This window comes from Schistocerca cancellata, chromosome 5 (genome assembly GCF_023864275.1).
Source record: "Schistocerca cancellata isolate TAMUIC-IGC-003103 chromosome 5, iqSchCanc2.1, whole genome shotgun sequence".
In the NCBI taxonomy this organism is placed as follows: Eukaryota; Metazoa; Arthropoda; class Insecta; order Orthoptera; family Acrididae; genus Schistocerca; species Schistocerca cancellata.
This window is the reverse complement of record NC_064630.1, coordinates 454629230-454647890: the sequence shown is the minus strand read 5'-3', so window position 1 is coordinate 454647890 and position 18661 is coordinate 454629230. Positions and strand designations below refer to the sequence as shown.

Sequence of the window (18661 nt, the reverse complement as noted above, 5' to 3'; positions counted from 1 at the left end):
CATTGCTGTCTATTCTATTGCTTAAAATATTAGTTGCATTTGATAACTGTTGCTACGATGTGTCTCTTTTTTATTTAGCTCGGCGGTAGTCGGTAGTGCGAAATCTGCTATTTTAGTGTTCTGGAAAATATAATTTAATTTCTTAATTCGGTTGTCCTCCCCACCCCCCCCAACCCCCCCCCCACCCCACCACCCAGCCCCGCAATCCCCCTCTATGAACAGTAGACATTGCGACCTTGCCGAGATGGGATAGCTTGCGTGCCTCAACAATACAGAGAGCAGTGCTGTAGGTGCATGAAAACGGAGGAATATCTGAAGAGAAGCCAGACTAACTCAACGTTCCTGAAGAGGGCCAATTGTCCTTTGAGTACGTGCAGTGGCAACAGTCTGCATGATTGACTGATCTGGTCTTATAACATTGGACAACATGGTTTAGGTGCCTTGTATTGCGAAAGGCTAAAAAAAAAGGGAAACTACTGCCTTTTTTCCGAGGGCATTCCGATCTACTGTATGGTTTTATGAGGATGAAATACGTTTGGGTAAAAAAATCCTGAGGCAAAATATTTCCTAATTGGGTTCCCCGGGTAAGGTATACTCAGAATGATTTCGTCATCAGAAAAAGCAAAAGTGCCAGGTTATGGATCACATCAGAAAAAACGAAATCGACCTCCTACGATTAGAGCATGATAGGTTAGATGGTTTAATCTGTTACATAGGTCAGAGAATTTTTAATAGGGAAATCGATTGTTTGACGTAAGATATAGTAGCAATTATAGCGGTGGCAGGAAACACTAAACTTATGATCAGGATGCCGGTAACCTACTATGAACAGAATAGTGAACCCATTGTAGTATCCATGATATACAAAGCGCCGGCCCGAGTGGTCGTGCGGTTCTAGGCGCTACAGTCTGGAGCCGCGTGACCGCTACGGATGCAGGTTCGAATCCTGCCTCGGGCATGGATGTGTGTAATGTCGTTAGGTTAGTTAGATTTAAGTAGTCCTAAGTTCTAGGGCACTGATGACCACAGCAGTTAAGTCCCATGGAGCTTAGAATCATTTGAACCATGATATACACGAAGCTAACACACCCCACAGAGGTAAAGGCATGTCTGCCAACTAACACCGCAAATGATGAAGATATTGGAAGAATGTGGGATGAGATATAGTAAATCGTTCAGCTGTTCAGATGTTTAAGGGAGACGAGGGTTTAATTGGAATAGGTGACTGGGAGTCAGTAGTAAGAAAAAGAGGAGAAAGAAAAATAATAGGAGAATATGGACTGGAGGAAAGGAACGAAGAGGAAGACGTGTGGTAGAATGTTTCACAGGACACAGTTTCATAAACGTTAACTTTAAGTTTAAGAATCATGGAAGAAGGCTGTATATGTGGAAGGTTTCAGATTAAGTCTATGCTGGTAAAAAGGATTATGAAACCATATTTTAAATTGAAGACATTTCCAGGAACAGATGTAGACTATAACCGTTGTTTATTGGTTGTGAACTGCATATTAAAACTAAAGAAATGGCAGAAAGTTAGGAAATAAATACATGTGTCGTGGATAAATGGAAATATGATAAGGTTGTTGAGGGTTTAAGATGGAGTATTAGACAACGTTGGACTGAAACAGAAGAAAGGAAAACAGTAGAAGACAAATGGGTATCTTCAAATGGCTCTGAGCACTATGCGACTTAACTTCAGAGATCATCAGTCGCCTAGAACTTAGAACTAATTAAACCTAACTAACCTAAGGACAACACACACATCCATGCCCGAGGCAGGATTCGAACCTGCGACCGTAGCGGTCACGCGGTTCCAGACTGAATCGCCTTTAACCGCACGGCCACACCGGCCGGCTGGGTATCTTCGAGTGATGGAATAGGGAAAGCAACGAAAGATCACATAGGTAAAAAGACGAAGCTCAAAAGAAATTATTGGATAATTCAAGAGGAAACACACATCGACGAAAGGAGAAAATATGATAATGCCGATGAAAAGGCATACAGACATCTAAAAAAAGAGATTGACAGAAGGTGCAAAATGGCTAAACAGTAGAAAACAGAATGCATTTACAAAAGACGAAGAACATGAAAGGGGAGCACTAGTTGAAAAAGGAATATGAAAGGGCTGTAACCTATTGCCAATATTGTTCAATCTGTACAATGATCAAGCAGTAGAAAAAAAGAATAATTCTGGAAAATTAATGATGAAGGAGAAGAAATTAAAACTGTGAGCTTAGACGACGACATTGTTATTCTATCAGTGGTGGCAAAAGACTTAGAATAGCAATTAAACTGAATTAAAAGTCTTGGAAGGAGGATATAAAATGGACATCAGCAAAAGCAAAATAAGGCTCAGGGAATGTAGTCGAATTAAATAAGGCGATGCTGAGGGAGTTAGACTAGAAAGTAGTTGATGACTTTAACTCTATGGGTAACAAACTAACTAATGAGAAGATATAACATCAAGACTGGTAACAGCAAGAAATGCTTTTATGAAAAATATGAATTTTTCAACATCTAATACAAATTCAAATGATAGAATGTCTTTTCTGAAAGTATTTTTCTGGAATATAGTCTTGTATGGAATCGAAACGTTTACGATGAGCTGTTCAAACAGGGACAGAACAGAAACTTTTGAAATGTGGTGCTGTAGAAGAATGCCGAAGGCTACGAAGGTAGAGCGAATAACTAATGAGGAGGTATCGAATCGCGTTATGTTGCAAGCCGGCAGTTGCTGTGCTCAGAGGAGCCGGATGTTACGTCGTAGTTGCTAATGATAAATGGGTGGAACATGGCCAACGGATCTGTCGCCGTAGAAACTGAACAGGCAAGCAAAAGATTAGTTCACACAAATGCACTTTAAATAACTGTGTTTTAATTAACTTGCAAGGAACTACTACACTGTTGACAACTTGAGGTAGCCATGGCTGGTTACAAGCAGAGGTCCGACTTGGGAGTGTGTCCGTGCATTCTGAATGTTTTCCGGTACATCTACCTGTCAACTACTCCGTGTAACGTTCGGCACCAGCTAGCAACACCGCATTTTTTTCTTCAACAATTCTTTGTTGAACACAATAAGAATCACACAAACGAAAGAATAATCTTTTATCTACACACTCTATTTCTCGGCGTAATCACCATCCCGTTCTATGGCCTTCCTGTAGCGCGAAACAAGGGCGTGTATGCCCCGTCGGTACAAATACTTGTCCTGGTGGTGGAGCCAGTGCTTCACTGAGTAAATCACCTCCTCATCATCCTCGAAATGTCTTCCATGAATGGCATCTTTTAATGGCCCAAACAAGTGGAAATTCACTGCAACATGTCAGGTGTCACAGCTGATGATGGTCTCCCCGACCGCTGCAAATCGTGGAACTCCGCCGAACCGCCTTCTCATGACGGCACCCTCCGTGCCCAGCGACTAACTGTACTTTTGCCTACGGCAGATGCTTCATAGACTTTGCACAGAGCACTCCGTCATCAGGCCACAAGTGGCCCATCGAGACCATCCGACCGCCGTGTCATCCTCGGGTGAGGATGCGGATAGGAGGGGCATGTGGTTAGCACACCGCTCTCTCGGCCGTTAACGATGGTTTTCTTTGAGCGGAGCCGTTACTATTCGGTCGAGTAGCTCCTCAGTTGGCATCACGAGGCTGAGTGCTCCCCGAAAAATGGCAACAGCACGTGGCGGCCCAGATGGTCACCAATCCAAGTGCCAGCCACGCCCGACAGCGCGTAATTTCGGTGATCTGACGGGAACCGGTGTATCCACTGCGGCAAGGCCGTTGCCAGACTTTGCACAAGCGTTTGTGAATATTTCCCACAGTTTCTTTCTCTGCAGTTAGAAATTCAATGACGACACATTTCTTGTACCGTACATCACCTAAAGGCGCCCTATTGAAACTGTCGTGCAGCTTCGCTATTTGTCGGAACTGACGAAAACTTGGCACCCTCACTCAAGTGACTACTAATAACATACACGCAACGTTTCGCATTCATAGCATTGTTTTCGGCTGAGAAAAAAAATGGGGTGCATTACTTTCTGGCCAACCCCTGTAGCATACAGGTGCCCACATGCCCGCCGCTTGTAACACCGACCCGATGGTCGTCATTGGTCGGCGACCTGGGGGATCTTCATTGGTGGCGATGTTTAAAGAGCCGCTTGCGGGAATCTCCGAGGTGCCAGCTCTGACAGTATCGATAGGCTACGATACTACGCATCGTACTGGAGACAAAAATGTGTGGAAGAACTTGATTAAAAGGAGAGATTGGTTGACGGAACACATCCCATCCCATCAAAGATTTGTCAAATTATTAACCGAAGGTAGTGGTGCAGGGGGTGTTTGTAGAGGGACACCAAGGCCTGAGTACAGCAAGGAGGCTCAAATGGGTGTAGGCTGCGGTAGTTATGCTGTGAGTATATACAGAAATGTGTTCGCCAGCATAGTGAGCTGCATTCAATGGTCCTTCGGACTCAAGAGCACAACAGTGACACCTTTGAGACCAGATTATCTTCCTATTGCCAAAGTTGTCATTCTGTCTGTAGCAAGTCATGAGCGTCATTAGTCTGCTAACTGTGTAAAGTTTGTTCTGTGTGTTATCGTATTTCAACCGTCCGTGTATAGTATTACCTGAGGCAGCACTTGGGGAACAACCCAGTATTGGCCAAAAACCGCCGAAAAATCTCAGTCCGGCAGGCACCAGGTGTTATCATCCTTCATCCTAGTCATGCTGAGATACTGTTCTGATTTCAGTGATCTCGTCACAGACATGACTCTAGCTACTTACATTGCTTATCCTGTTTACTCCGTAATGGTCGTTGAAACATCATGATGTTTCGATTCGGCTCTTACCAGCCTGCTCTGCGAAATACGTTATTCTAGCCAGTCAAGATGATAACTTTACAGACTACTGTGGAATACCGCGCCTTCAGTCGGTTCTGACGCTGTTAATTTGAGTAGTAGTAATCTGTGTATTTCTCTGCTATAATGTTATCCAATAGCGATGTCGATAACCACTACAGCAATATTGACATCATGAAATTACCAAACCACTCATGTCAAGCGAGCTGTTTGACACACTTAACAAAAATTTGATCTAAATTGTCAATTTATTCCCTAGAAAAGTACGGCAGCTGCATTTTCATCCTTCTCCCTAGTCATGCTGAGATACTGTTCTGATTTCAGTCATCTCGTCGCAGACATGACTCCAAGTACTTGCATTACTTTTACTCTTCACTCCGTAATCCGTTTTCTTTAATCGTAAAAGATGCCCGTTGATCTTTCAGTTAGATTTAAGCTTACGAAATGATGGTATCAATCGTCTAATTTTGTTTTATTCTGGACTTAAGTACTGTTGTATATACGCGACACATCATTCGGCACATATGTTAGACTTAACGAAGCTATGGCGCTTCTTATCAAGAGCAGGCAATGTTTCTCTACTGGTAAATCCAACTGAGTACAATATCATCTGAAGTCAGTAAAGAATATAACCACGCATGGGGCAATGTTTTATCACAATGCGCACCGGAACCTGGCAAACTAACTTCAGCACGACTGATCAGGGATTGAATTTCATTAATAATTTAAAAAGACGATTCTCAAGGAGGACAGCTATTCTCACTGTTCAAGAGAAGTGGAAAGACGTGATGGAATGCATGTACGCGAAAAGACTAGAGTACATTACTCCAGGAGAAAGGATATATATTGACACGATATCCACCTCGAGCTCCATTAGTCATTTAACAAAGGAAACGTCATCACAGTAATATGGTTCCTTATGGGGATTGTCCTAACCAACACTTTGGACACTATTCTGTTGACAAAGGACCGTGTCATTGAATTGATGGGACATTTTAGGTCTTGTGAATGCATTAAAACTCAAACTGACAGCGGTTGCCGTCAAACGTAGCTTGTGAACGTTCATTCTCCTGTAACAATAAGAGCAGAGTGACAATGTGTCAACGATTATTTAAGAAGATCTATCAGATTAAATTTAAAAAAAATGCGATGTAGTTGAACATTCCTGGAAAATTAGCAGTAAATTTTAAAAACACAGTTAATCTTCTGTGTATACTAAAAACAGGTTGGGCAAACTAAATGTATTGTATTCAGGGCAGCTAACAACGGCTGGCTCGTTTAAGTTAGAGCACAATCTGTTCCGTTTGGTACCTTGACCGGTATGTAATATGATTTAGGCCAAGGCGTCGCCGTAACAAAACAGTACACAAGCTATTCGAATTTAGATGCCCACAGTATGCTCATCTGCAAGGAAAACCGTATTAGTGTCTTGTCGTACGATCAGTGACAAACTACACCCCTTGATTATAGTGCCGACACTCGCCTAACGTACACTTACAGCAAACTAATCACAATTTCAAAACACTTTAAATAACCCCCTTAATTAATACTGTCACCATAGCAAGGAAGACCAAATCCAGCCACAGTCCATAACTGTGTAAGCAAGGAGATGGCATACAATCTTAATCCCACATTATCCTAAAAATCTTGACAATACTTACAATTAAAGTAGCACGCCATCTTTGACCCAGCAGCGCGTGTAACATTCTCCTGTAATGCACGCACTATATTATATATGACAGTGGCAGACAATCTCACTCAGAGCACAAACTGAAACGCCAAACGAGCTCAGTGCAGCTTGATGCAACTGCAGTACCCACGCAACACATGTGTGGATGGCAGTCACTAGGCTGATAACACGTCTTATCGCAGCAAGTACCTTTGCACCTGCCGTACATAAACACAGGGTGGAGTCTACCCTGTGTAAACAGAAAACTAATGGAAAGCACGCTTTCCTGCCGTAAAATCTATTTAACAGAGTTCACGTACCACTTGCACACAGTGTCCGTCTGCAACATTCAACTGAGCAGGCTTAGTCCTTCATGCAGTCCCACGAGCATATATCATCGGTAATGTCGCCATCGAACACATACTGGGAAGTTTTCCCTTCCAGACCATAAGAAGCGGTACCACCCAGCAGAAATCACATCAGTTCCACTCCGCTGGAGTAGCGAGGTCAGCCCGACAACCAACTGATTAATCCTTTGCTGAAGTCCCTTCCATCCGTTTCACACAGCTCGGAGGCGCTGACTGCAATAGTTCCCAGCATAGATTACTTCACGTCTAAGATGTGCCAACTCAGGGCATACTGCTCAGGAAAATCTGAAGAGCACTATGGAGAAATCGTACCTAGGTAGATAACGAAAACAAGTCGCTCTTCTAAAAGATTAAGTTGAACACCGATGAAACTTACGCAAACCAAATTTGGTCAAGTACTTTCCTTGAAGTTTTAAAACAACTAAGGAATTAAGACACAGATGTTATTTGTCAGCAACCTTATTTAAGTTGTATTTAAAAGTTATTGTTGGTTAATAGAACAGACAGTACAAAAGTTCGGGTGTGATGGTAGAGCATCAAAGTCTACTTTCATCACTGTTTGCCGACAATCAAGTACTTATGTCTCTGTGTAAGGGTGATGCCTTTCATCAAACGAGAAAATTAATGGATGATTATAAACAATGGGGACTAATAGTGAACATGGATAAAACAGAATGTCTTGTTGTTGAGAAGTGACAAGTAGAGGATTTGGATTTTGAGTTTGGTCTGTGAAAATGTGGAAATGGTGAAGTATCTAGGCTCACTAATCGATACGACTGGATAGTGTGACGTGGACACATCTGACAGGGTAAGTCGAGCGAGGGTGGCCATTATATCATTAAGTGGTATCTTTTAGAGTAGATACATATCCAGACGGACATAGAAAATAGTGCTACGTACCGTGGTTGAAACGGCTCAGACCGTTGGACATTGGATGGGAGACAAAGATTGAAAGATAAGGTTGTCGAAATGTACAGTTAGCAGTATCAAGAAAGCGACCCTCTTGGATCGTCTGAGGAATGAATTTGTAGGAATGGAGATGGATGCATTGGAACCAGTGACAGATAGGACTAATGCTCGAGCACTGAGATGGTATGGACATGTCTGCTGGATGGAAAAACCAAGATGGCTGAAGTATTTGCTAAAATGGTCTCTACCCGAGAGATGGAGCCTAGGGAGGCCGAGGGCAATGCGAAGGAGGAACCACAGCTAAAGCCCTGGAAAGGAGAGGTCTTTCGGAGAAGATTAGCAAGATAGAAGTTTTCCGCTTCTGAGAAGAGACAATTGCAGATAAGTGAAAACGCTCGACAACGTAAAAGTAAGCATTTCCAGTCATAACGTCCGCCTCCGTAGCGTAGGTGTAGCGTCTCCACCTACCACGCAGGGGGCCTGGGTTCGATTCCCGGCAGGAGACTAGGTGTTTGGTTTGTCCTTCATCATCATTGACTCGCAAGTCTCCGAAGTGGCGTCAACTAGAAAGGACTTGTAATACTGAGGCCGAACTCCCCCTAATGGGGCCTCCACGTCATCAGTGCCATACGATTACTCCATTTCATGTTTCCATTCATAACAGAATTCAGTTACTGTACAATTTACCTATACTAAAAAAAGAAACATCTAACCAGTATGTTTTATCTTACATGTGCTCGAAAGCAGCATGTGTAACCGTACGATCAGGCCATGTCTAAAAGATCACAAAACGTTCTAAAACTTCCCAAACACTATGGCCTGGTGAAACATTCCTGAGTGGAGTTAGTGGAAAGTCAGTTGTTACGAAAAACCAACCTTCTGTGCCAAACACTTCATACAGATGGGTGGGTGTTAAAAAATTGGCAGCACGTGTTACTCAAGCCTCGCACCCAACAAATTTCCAAGAATAGCTCGATGGGAAATTTCACAGCGCTCCTGTTAGTCTGAGTGACCAATCACTAGAAGACTTTCTTAAAAAAGAGCAGGGCAAACTGTTGTCACCGATCACGCCAGTAGCCGGCTTTGAAAGTTAAAATTCAACGAAAGTTACCACGCGTTTGTCACGAGAGCGAAGGGAACCGTATTGATTCTATGAACACATGTTTACCACACATTATAAATGTACACATCATACGTGACAGAGCTAACAGCGATTAGGTTACGGATAGATGGCAACATAGGATGCAGATATGAAATAAAAGGATGTAAAAGTTGTTTCCCTCCATAATCCTTCTCCCCGACACTGCTGTTTCACAAGAAAATAGCAAAAAAGTAGTCTTCTGAACAAAGCGTAGTCAAGTTAATCATTACAAACAACAGTTTCATGGAAGATGACTGAGGCAGATGCCTTTCAACAGCATTTGCTATTACTGTTGTTATCATTTCCAAATTCCGTTGCATATTACGTAAGATTGGAAGTCGAACAGTTCATAAGTCACTGATTACAACAATTCTGTGTCCTGTGGTAAATGACGACATCGCTGAATCCCTTAACATGGTGCAACTTCTTCCACTGTCGGTGGCATTTGGTAATGTGTCAGTAGACGGGTCGCTGATAACGCTCGGAATAAGTCCAATGTGGCGATGTGATGTATGAAGGGAGACGAATACCATGAAGGGCAGAACGATACAATATAACAGAAATGCAGATCACAAGCAAACAACAAATTCACACCAGATACTTTTCCTTCTACATAAACGATGCAATGATGCAGAAATAGCAAAGACGCTCACGGTTGCCACACAAACGTAAAGCAGAGGTTGGGGATAACAAATTTTAATTCTTGAAGACGACTGACACGTTCATTAATGGGTCATTTTTCTTACGCCACCACTTTATATGGAACTTGGAGACAAATCTTCGAATGTTCTTGTGGCGATGAGCGCACGCATTTGGCTTTGTCCACAGCATGTAGATCTATTTGATGCCGGCCAGCAGAAACTGACTAGGTAAGAAACAACTTATATTAGAGATACAATGCATTTCAAGACGACATCTCAGCTGGTGTGTAATTCCGCCGAAGTCATTTCTACATCTGCATCTACATCCACACGGCCACTCTGGAAATCACACTCAAGTACCCGCCACAGGGTTCATTGAACCACCTTCACAATAATTCTCTATTATTTTCGGAGAGCGCGCGTATAATACCTATATTTTTCCCCGCGAGCTCTGATTTCCCTTACCTTATTACGATGATCGTTTCTTCCTAAGTAGGTCGTCGTCAACAAAATATTTTCGCATCGAAGATCGCATCGCAACGAGAAGAGCCTTTGCATTAATGACGTCCACTCCAAGTTCTGTATCATTTCAGTGACACTGTCTCCCCTGTTTCTCGATGGCGCAAAGCGGTCAGCCCTTCTTTGAACTTTCTCTATCTACTCCGTGAATCCTACCCGGTAAGGATCCCAAACGGCGCAGCAGTACTCCGAAAAAGGACGGACAAGCTTAGTGCAGGCAGTGTCTTTAGTAGATCTTTTGCATCTTCTAAGTGTTCTGCCAATAAAACGCAGTCTTTGGGTTGCCTTTCCCACAACATTTTTCTATGTGTTCTTTTAATTTAAGTTGTTCGTGTTTGAAGTTCCTAGGTATATAGTTGAATTTACGGCCTTTGGATTTGACTGATTTATCGTGTAACCGAAGCTTCATGGATTCCTTTAAGCTCTTCATGTGGATGACGTCACACTTTTCATTATTTAAGGTGAATCGCTAACTTTCTCACCATAGGGAGATTCATTCTAAATCGTTTTGCAATTTGTTCTCGTCCTCTAATAACTTTACTAGACAGCATCATCTGCAAACAACGTACGACGGCTGCTCAGATTGTGTCCTAAATCGTTTGTATAGATAAGGAACAGCGGAGAGGCTATAACACTAACTTGCTACGAAATGTGACGTCTCGGACAGGTAATCACGAATACAATCGCACAGTACTTCAGAATCTTGCTATTTGACTACAAGCCGCTACGACGTCTAAAGTCCGCTGGAAATCTAGTACATGGAATCAGTTTGAAATAACTTTCCCAAAACAGTCAACACATCGTGTAAGTAAAGAGGTAGCTCAGTTTCACAAGATCGAAGTTTTCCAAAACCGTGCTGACGATGTGTCAATAGACCGTTCTCGTCGAGGTACTTGATAATGTTCGAACACAATATATGTTCCAAAATCGTCATGGATATCGACGTTAATTATGTAAGACTGTAAATTAGTGGATTGGTCCCACTGCCTTTCAACATGGAATTATACAGCCAACCGTTTGCAGAAAACTGTTTCGTACATTGACCTTGGGATCGACACCCACTAAGGGTGTGTTCATCAAAATGAAATTTTTAGATACGATAAAATTAGGTTTCGAACAACCAATGGTCAGAATTTAGTGCCCTTCTTGAATATTCGTGTGACCTGTGTAACTGTCTAATCTTTGGATGAGACTCTTTCATAGAACAAGTGGGTATTATATGGTTGTTAGGTATGGAGCTACTGCATCAGCATACATTAAAAGGAACCTAGTGGATATACAGTCTGGACCGGAAGACTGATTGAATTAAGTTGCTTCACTACACCGAGGATACCTGCTTATAAGTTACTCATGTAGGCACCTGTTCTCGATTAGAAATCTAGAATATTTACTTCGTCTTCTTTGGTGCAAGAAGGCTGTGTCTAGTAACTCTACTTCAGTAGCACAGTCATCGATAGTATTTCCATTGCTATCTGCAGACTAGCATTGACTATGTCTTGCAGCTAGCTTACTTCACGTACGACTAGGATTTCTTTCGTTTTTCCACTAGACTTCGACACAAAGTTTTGTCCTGGAAACTATTATAAATATTTGGCATTGAAGTCTACGCTAAATTTCGAGCTTGTGTATAAGATCGCCAATCTTGTAAAATTTGCGTTCGTTTGAATTTTGCAGGAATTTTTCGTTGTTTCTGCAACACTGTTCTGAGCTCTTTTGGGTACCATGGAGGATCAGCTGCGTCGTTTATTAATTTATTTGGTGTAAATCTCTCAATTGCTGCCGATACTATTTCTTCGAATTCAACCACATCTGGTCTACACACTTACATTGTTAATTTGAAAAGAGTGGAGATTGTCTCTCAGGAAGGCATCAAGGGAATTTATATCTGGTTTTTTGAATAGTATATTTTTCGTTTATTTTTGGGGAATTTTGGAGTTAGGGTATGGGCATCAACCTAACTCGCTCGAACAGGATACCATGGAACCACGAGACAGAGACCGACACATATTCCGCCACAATGGGCTTCGCAGTTTCCAAGGAAATGACAGGATTCACCTATAGACAGGGGAGTATCATTTGGAAAGTGCCAAGAAAAAAACTTGTAACTGTTGCTTAAAAATTGTATTTCAGTTAGGTATAGAGTACAATGGCGACAAGCAGTAGTGAGGAGGATTTTGATGCAGTAGTAGTAGTTGATATTGTTAGTTGTGGCAGGGGATTTATTTTTAGTGCTAGAAATGGCTACGGTGATAGCATATTGTATTATGTTAACTGTAGTAGTAAATGTAGATTCGTGCTAGCAATAAGTACTAATTGTCGTTATTAGCAATCTGAAGAAGATTAACGACTTACAACTCGATGCTGATACTGTTAACGGGTCTCATAATTTTAAGTACCTGAGAGTCACATTGTATTCCAATGGTAGAAGTATGGATGATATAAACAACAAAATTGGCCAGGGCAACTGAGCCATAAAACAACTAAATGGTATTTGCTGGAACAAAAAAAAAAGCGCAGAACAAAACATACCATCTAACACACAATTATTGGAAGTATCACAACATATGGTGCAGAGTTGTGGGAACTAACTCAGAGGCAGAAGATCGCCTGCTGGCTGTCGAGAAGAATTTCTGGAGAGAGATTTATGGATGTTCCAGGCTTGATCGTAGTAGAAATGATAGGATCAGAGAGGTTATGAATGTCGAAAGCACATCCTAGACTACATAGAAAGGAAGCGCCTACTCTGGTATGGTCACTTAGAGCGTATGCCAGACACAAGTTGGCCAAAACGGGTATGGCAATGGACTCCACATCAAAGAAGAAAGCGCAGTAGAGCTGCGAGATGCAGGAAAGACGGTGTTAACGAAGCAATGGCGGCGAGATGTCTTAATGAAGGAGACTGGAATGACACGAACGATGGAGACAGGGATGCGAGAGGCTGCGGCAGCCGTAGAAACCTTATATATATACAGGGTGTCCCAGCTATCTTGTCCACCAAAAATATCTCTGGAACAATAACAGCTATTGGAAAACGACTTTCACCGGTATCAATGTAGGGCTGGGGCCCATGAATGTACATATTTGGAAACATTCTAAAACGAAAGCATATGTGTTTTTTAACACAAACTTACGTTTTTTTAAATGGACCTCCTATATTTTTTCTTCAGCAATCCATAGCATGACAAAGCACATACACAATGGCGTTGATGGCATCGCAATATTCCCATTACATCCCGAGATGTTGAAACGCGAAGTTGACGCTTGAAAACCCGACATGCGCTGCTAGCGCACGTCCTGAGGCTCAGGCGTGAACCCCATGCTGCCCGTAATCGCGATGTGATTGACATGTGTAATCACACCTCCATACTTATCAAGAGGGACACTTACTTGTCCAAAAACTGTAATGGACGAGAGAGATTGGAATACATCCAGCAAATAATTGAGGACGTAGGTTGCAAGTGCTACTATGAGACGAAGAGTTTGGCACAGGAGAGGATTTTGTGGCGGGCGCATCAAACTAATCAGAAGACTGATGACTCAAAAGGAGATACTGCCGCCATCCAACCCAATCAGTAAAGAGACGCTGACAGGCCATAGACGAAGCGAATCACGAAACGGAAGGTGCAAGTATCTTTATCCTAACGACAGACAATGGTACGAATATTGTGAATCTCGTTCTACACGATGAGAATCGAAGAAAACCAAATGAGAACATTTTCTGGGATAACCTGTTGCCGAATGAGTAGAGTGCACAGATGTGCTCGAAAGTATTTTATAACAATGGTTCAAATGGCTCTGAGCACTATGGGACTTAACTTCTGAGGTCATCAGTCCCCTAGAACTTACAACTACCTAAACCTAACTAACATAAGGACATCACACACATCCATGCCCGAGGCAGGATTCGAACCTGTGACCGTAGCGGTCGCGCGGTCCCAGACTGTAGCGCCTAGAACCGCTCGGCCGCTCCCGGCCGGCAGTATTTTATAGGTGCCGTGTTATGTTTCAGTTCCGTGCTCATTCGATTACAACAGAGGAACTCATATAACTGTGTCACTTCATCAGGAGCTTCTCGCAGCTGTGGTTACATATTTAATAAAAAAGCAAAGTCATACAATAACAATGTAGAAACATATTTCTTTACCTCAAAAATAGTTTCTGATTTTCTTTGATGATGTGGTATTCATTACTGTTGCTTAGGCATTCAGACCCTTTATTTATTTGTAGAGACAACTAGAGGTATGCCAAAACTGAGAGAATACTCAGTGGTTGGGAAGGGAGTGAGACAGGGTTGTAGCCTATCCCAGATGTTATTCAATCTGTATATTGAGCAAGCAGTGAAGGAAACAAAAGAAAAATTCGGAGTAGGTTTCAAAATCCATAGAGAAGAAATAAAAACATTGATCTTCTCCGATGTCATTGTAATTCTGTCAGAGACAGCAAAGGACTTGGAAGAGCAGTTGAACGGAATGGACAGTGTCATGAAAGGAAGGTATAAGATGAAGATTAACAAAAGCAAAACGAGGATAATGGAATGTAGTCGAATTAAGTCGACTGATGCTGAGGGAATTAGATTAGGAAATGAGACACTTAAAGGAGTAAAGGAGTTCTGCTATTTGGGGAGCAAAATAACTGATGATGGTCGAAGTAGAGAGAATATAAAATGTCGACTGGCAATGGCAAGGAAAGCGTTTCTGAGGAAGAGAAATTTGTTAACATCGAGTATAGATTTAAGTGTCAGGAAGTCGTTTCTGAAATTATCTGTATGGAGGGTATCCATGTATGGAAGTGAAACATGGACGATAACTAGTTTGGACCAGAAGAGAATAGAAGCTTTCGAAATCTGGTGCTGCAAAAGAATGCTGAAGATTAGATGGGTAGATCATATAACTAATGAGGAGATATTGAATAGGATAGGGGAGAAGAGAAGCTTGTGGCACAACTTGACTAGAAGAAGGGATCGGTTGGTAGGAAATAATCTGAGGCATCAAGGGATCACCAATTTAGTATTGGAGGGCAGCGTGGAGGGTAAAAATCGTAGAGGGAGACCAAGAGATGAATACACGAAGTAGATTCAGAAGGATGTAGGTTGCAGTAGGTACTGGGAGATGAAGAAGCTTGCAGAGTATAGAGTAGCATGGAGAGTTGCATCAAACCAGTCTCAGGACTGAAGACGACAACAACAACTCTGTTGATGTGAGGCGATCTGTTTCGTGTGCATTGAAGAAGGGGAAGAGTCGACCTAGAGACTATGACATACCTCAATAACTAGTAAATGTGCGGAGTTGACGACAAAAAGACGAAGGAACAATAGCAATAAGACAACAAGTGATGACAGTAAGTCTGATGTATTTTCCTCCGATGGTGTGCTGTAAATACGTCATTCAAGGAACGAAAAGACAGCAGGAAGCAACTGGCACCGACCATTAATCACGGCGTCGGCAGCATCATGGCGTGGCGATGTTTTTCTACACATGCAGCTGATTGTCTAGTCCAAAACAGAAGGCATAATGTCTCACTTCCTGTAGACTGACATTTTACAAAAGAATTTGCTTCTGTATTTGAGAAAGAATACGATACATCAATAAAAATTTCAGCAGGACAACAATTTAAATTTATATTTCTCCATATAAAAATTTATTTTCAGACAAAAAGATCAAACTTTTCGAATAGCCACACCTGAGCCAGAATCTAAATCCAACTGAACATTTCTGGGATGTTGTAGAATCTACTCAGACAAATATCTATTTGCTGTCGCTTTATTGGACGAATGGTCAGAACTTCCGCTTGACCTATTTCAAAAGCTTGTGGACTCAGTGCCAAATACATACGCAGCTATGATCTAAACCCATATGTATGCAACGAAATAGTGATTTTTTCTTCAGATTACAAAATAGCTTTGTTTTATTCTTACGCACTTAAGACTTACGAATTACTTTTGAGCCAAAAGAATTACTTCTAGTTTGATGTAAGACAACTTTGTTTGACGTAATTGTGGCTTTGTACTAAATGGATTACAATTAGATTCTTTTCGATTATCCAATGGTTTTTTTTCTGCTACACACTTATTTCCATGTACTTGTCACAAATGCTTTCTACAAAATATTTTTGCTCGCTACTATATATATGTGAAAATATACCAACTCGACATCCAACATTACTGAGTGAACGTGCACTATATTTGCAGGCTATGTGAACTGTTATTCAGCAGATGGGTTTTAAGCAGATTAAATTCGTGGTCGAGCGTAGGGCAAGTTCGGACGGGGGACGCAATGTAACCAAGTTCGGCGAAGTGGGCCTGGAACCTCTGAGCTTACGTTGCTTGTCTAACAGCTTAGGGCGGTCTTCATACAGAGTTTATGATGTTACCAGGCTTCTGAGGGTACACACACGACTTCCTGTGTACAATTTATTTGAACAATGGCGGTAAGTTGACCGGAGATCGTGTTAGCCATAGAAAATTTCTGATTTGGAAAAAAAGGCTTACTCCAATCTTTTTAGTGCTAAGTGCCTAACGTATAGTTCTATGTACACAAAAGTAAATGTCTAAAGCCTAAATATGAGAAATTTAGAAGTGATTTTAAAATGCAGCTCGTGTTGATACACCCGCATGACGCTCTGAAGCAGGAAACATGTCACAAATGAGAAGAGAAAGAAATGTACGCTTTTATATTCGCTGTTTCACATAAGGCGCATAACACTACTAAGAACAACGTTCCTGTTAGAAACGCAGTTACAGTACATGAGGCATACAGTTAATAATTAGATTTATTCAACTAAAAGTCTTATTTCGCTACTGATATTTTGATCACGTTCAAATATTTAAAACATCTCGTCTAACTTATTGTTTGACTTTGTCGCCATCTTGATATCGTTACTGAACTTCGATACGAATATTTAAAGATAAACTAAGAAATAACAAGTCTCGATGACAAAGTCTTATCTGTGAACGAGAAGCTGATGAAACAGCTAAATGCAGTAATGTTGCGTAAAAGTCATTTTTTACAAATGAACTCACCACTCCACTTAAAAGAGCGCACTAGTCATTATGAGCGCTGTAGGTGTAGAACCGTTACCAGGAAGTCATGTGACCCTCCGTCATTGACGCACGTCGCGGCAGCGGAGTGGTAAATATGTGCCATTCGATTGTAGGAATCGGCGCAGTAAGTGGGTCAACATGGAGTGATGACGCAGTAGCAGTAGTGAGATATCGTGTTTAGCGTGCCTACAACTACATTGTGACAGAAATTAACCGATCTTTGGGTGTATAAAAGAAGACTGTTAGAACTGTCTACAAGGAATGGTCTACTACTCACATCCACGGTACAGTCAGTAACAACAGTCGTCGTAAGATGATCCTAACCGTCAGGGGCGAAAACTACGTTAGTCACGCCTTCCCAATATTACTATTTCAAACCCGACAGTGATGCAGATCGATCCCAACCACGGGTCCGGTGAGTCGCGATTCTGTATCATTTCAAAAATGCACCGATGCAGAATGAGGCGTTTAACGCACAGAAGATGTGGTTGAGGCCGGAGGTGGTTCTGTGATGTACTAGCTATGGTTTCGTGCCATGAGTTGGGCCCAGTTGGTCAGGTTACCGCGAACACGGAGCAGGATGTTTATTCTAACATTCCAGTTACCAAATGATGTCCTGTTTTTCTATATCTTTTTGTAGAGTATGCTGTGGACACTACCATTTAGTAAAATGGCAATAACTATGTTTATATAGTAGAGTAAGTTGCTCCTTGAGAGTTGCAGTGGGCTGGGTCCAGCAGTTTCGCCGGCCTACCTAAACCAATAACGTAAAGCGATTTTGTAAACTTCTCTACGGCAACGATTCAGTGTTGTCACTGCTCTGTAGACGGTTACTGTCTTAGCCAGCATACTTTTGGCACTTCGAAGCTGAAAGCTGGCAACACCGCTGTGGGCTGTTGGAGATCTTCTTACGCCTTCTCGACTGTAGTTTGATAGTTACTTGGATTCCTTGTCGCTTGCAGAAGGCCCACTATGTCACTGCTGCGTCTACATCTACATCCATGCTCTGCAGCCACCTTACAGTGTGTGGTGGAGGGTATTTCTGGTACCACTTTCCTCTCCCCCTTTCCTGTTCCATTCACAAATAGCCCATGAAGGAAGGCACTGTCGGCAAAGCTCTGTATTAGCTCTAATTTTACCAATTTATCTAAATTTCTCTTTGTAATCATGTCGTGAAAGTCATGTTGAAATAAATAAAACGTTTCAGGTCTCTTATCAGGATCCTGTGAAGAAACATGTCACCCTTCGTTGGCCCTTCAGTACACCTGTATTAATCATAATTGGCAAGAGTTCGAGAATCATTAACAACACCCAAGAAATGGCATAACGCATAACGGGTGCCCTGCAAGCTACTTCCCTCATGGATAAATTACATTTCCTTAATATTCTCAGAATGTCTCAATCGCCCTTTCGATGTCATTGCCGACCTCCCACCTAATTTACAGTTCTACTGTATTCAGGTGTCCGTCCCTCACTAGTTTAGGCACAGTAGGTCACACCTACCCACATTCATGGT

The 18661-nt window shown here is 42.0% G+C and overlaps 1 pseudogene; it reads right to left on the bottom strand.

The window, feature by feature from the left end:
* Positions 1–3669: 3669 nt before the first annotated feature.
* On the bottom strand, positions 3670–3787 carry LOC126189137 (5S ribosomal RNA; annotated as a pseudogene).
* Positions 3788–18661: the final 14874 nt, after the last annotated feature.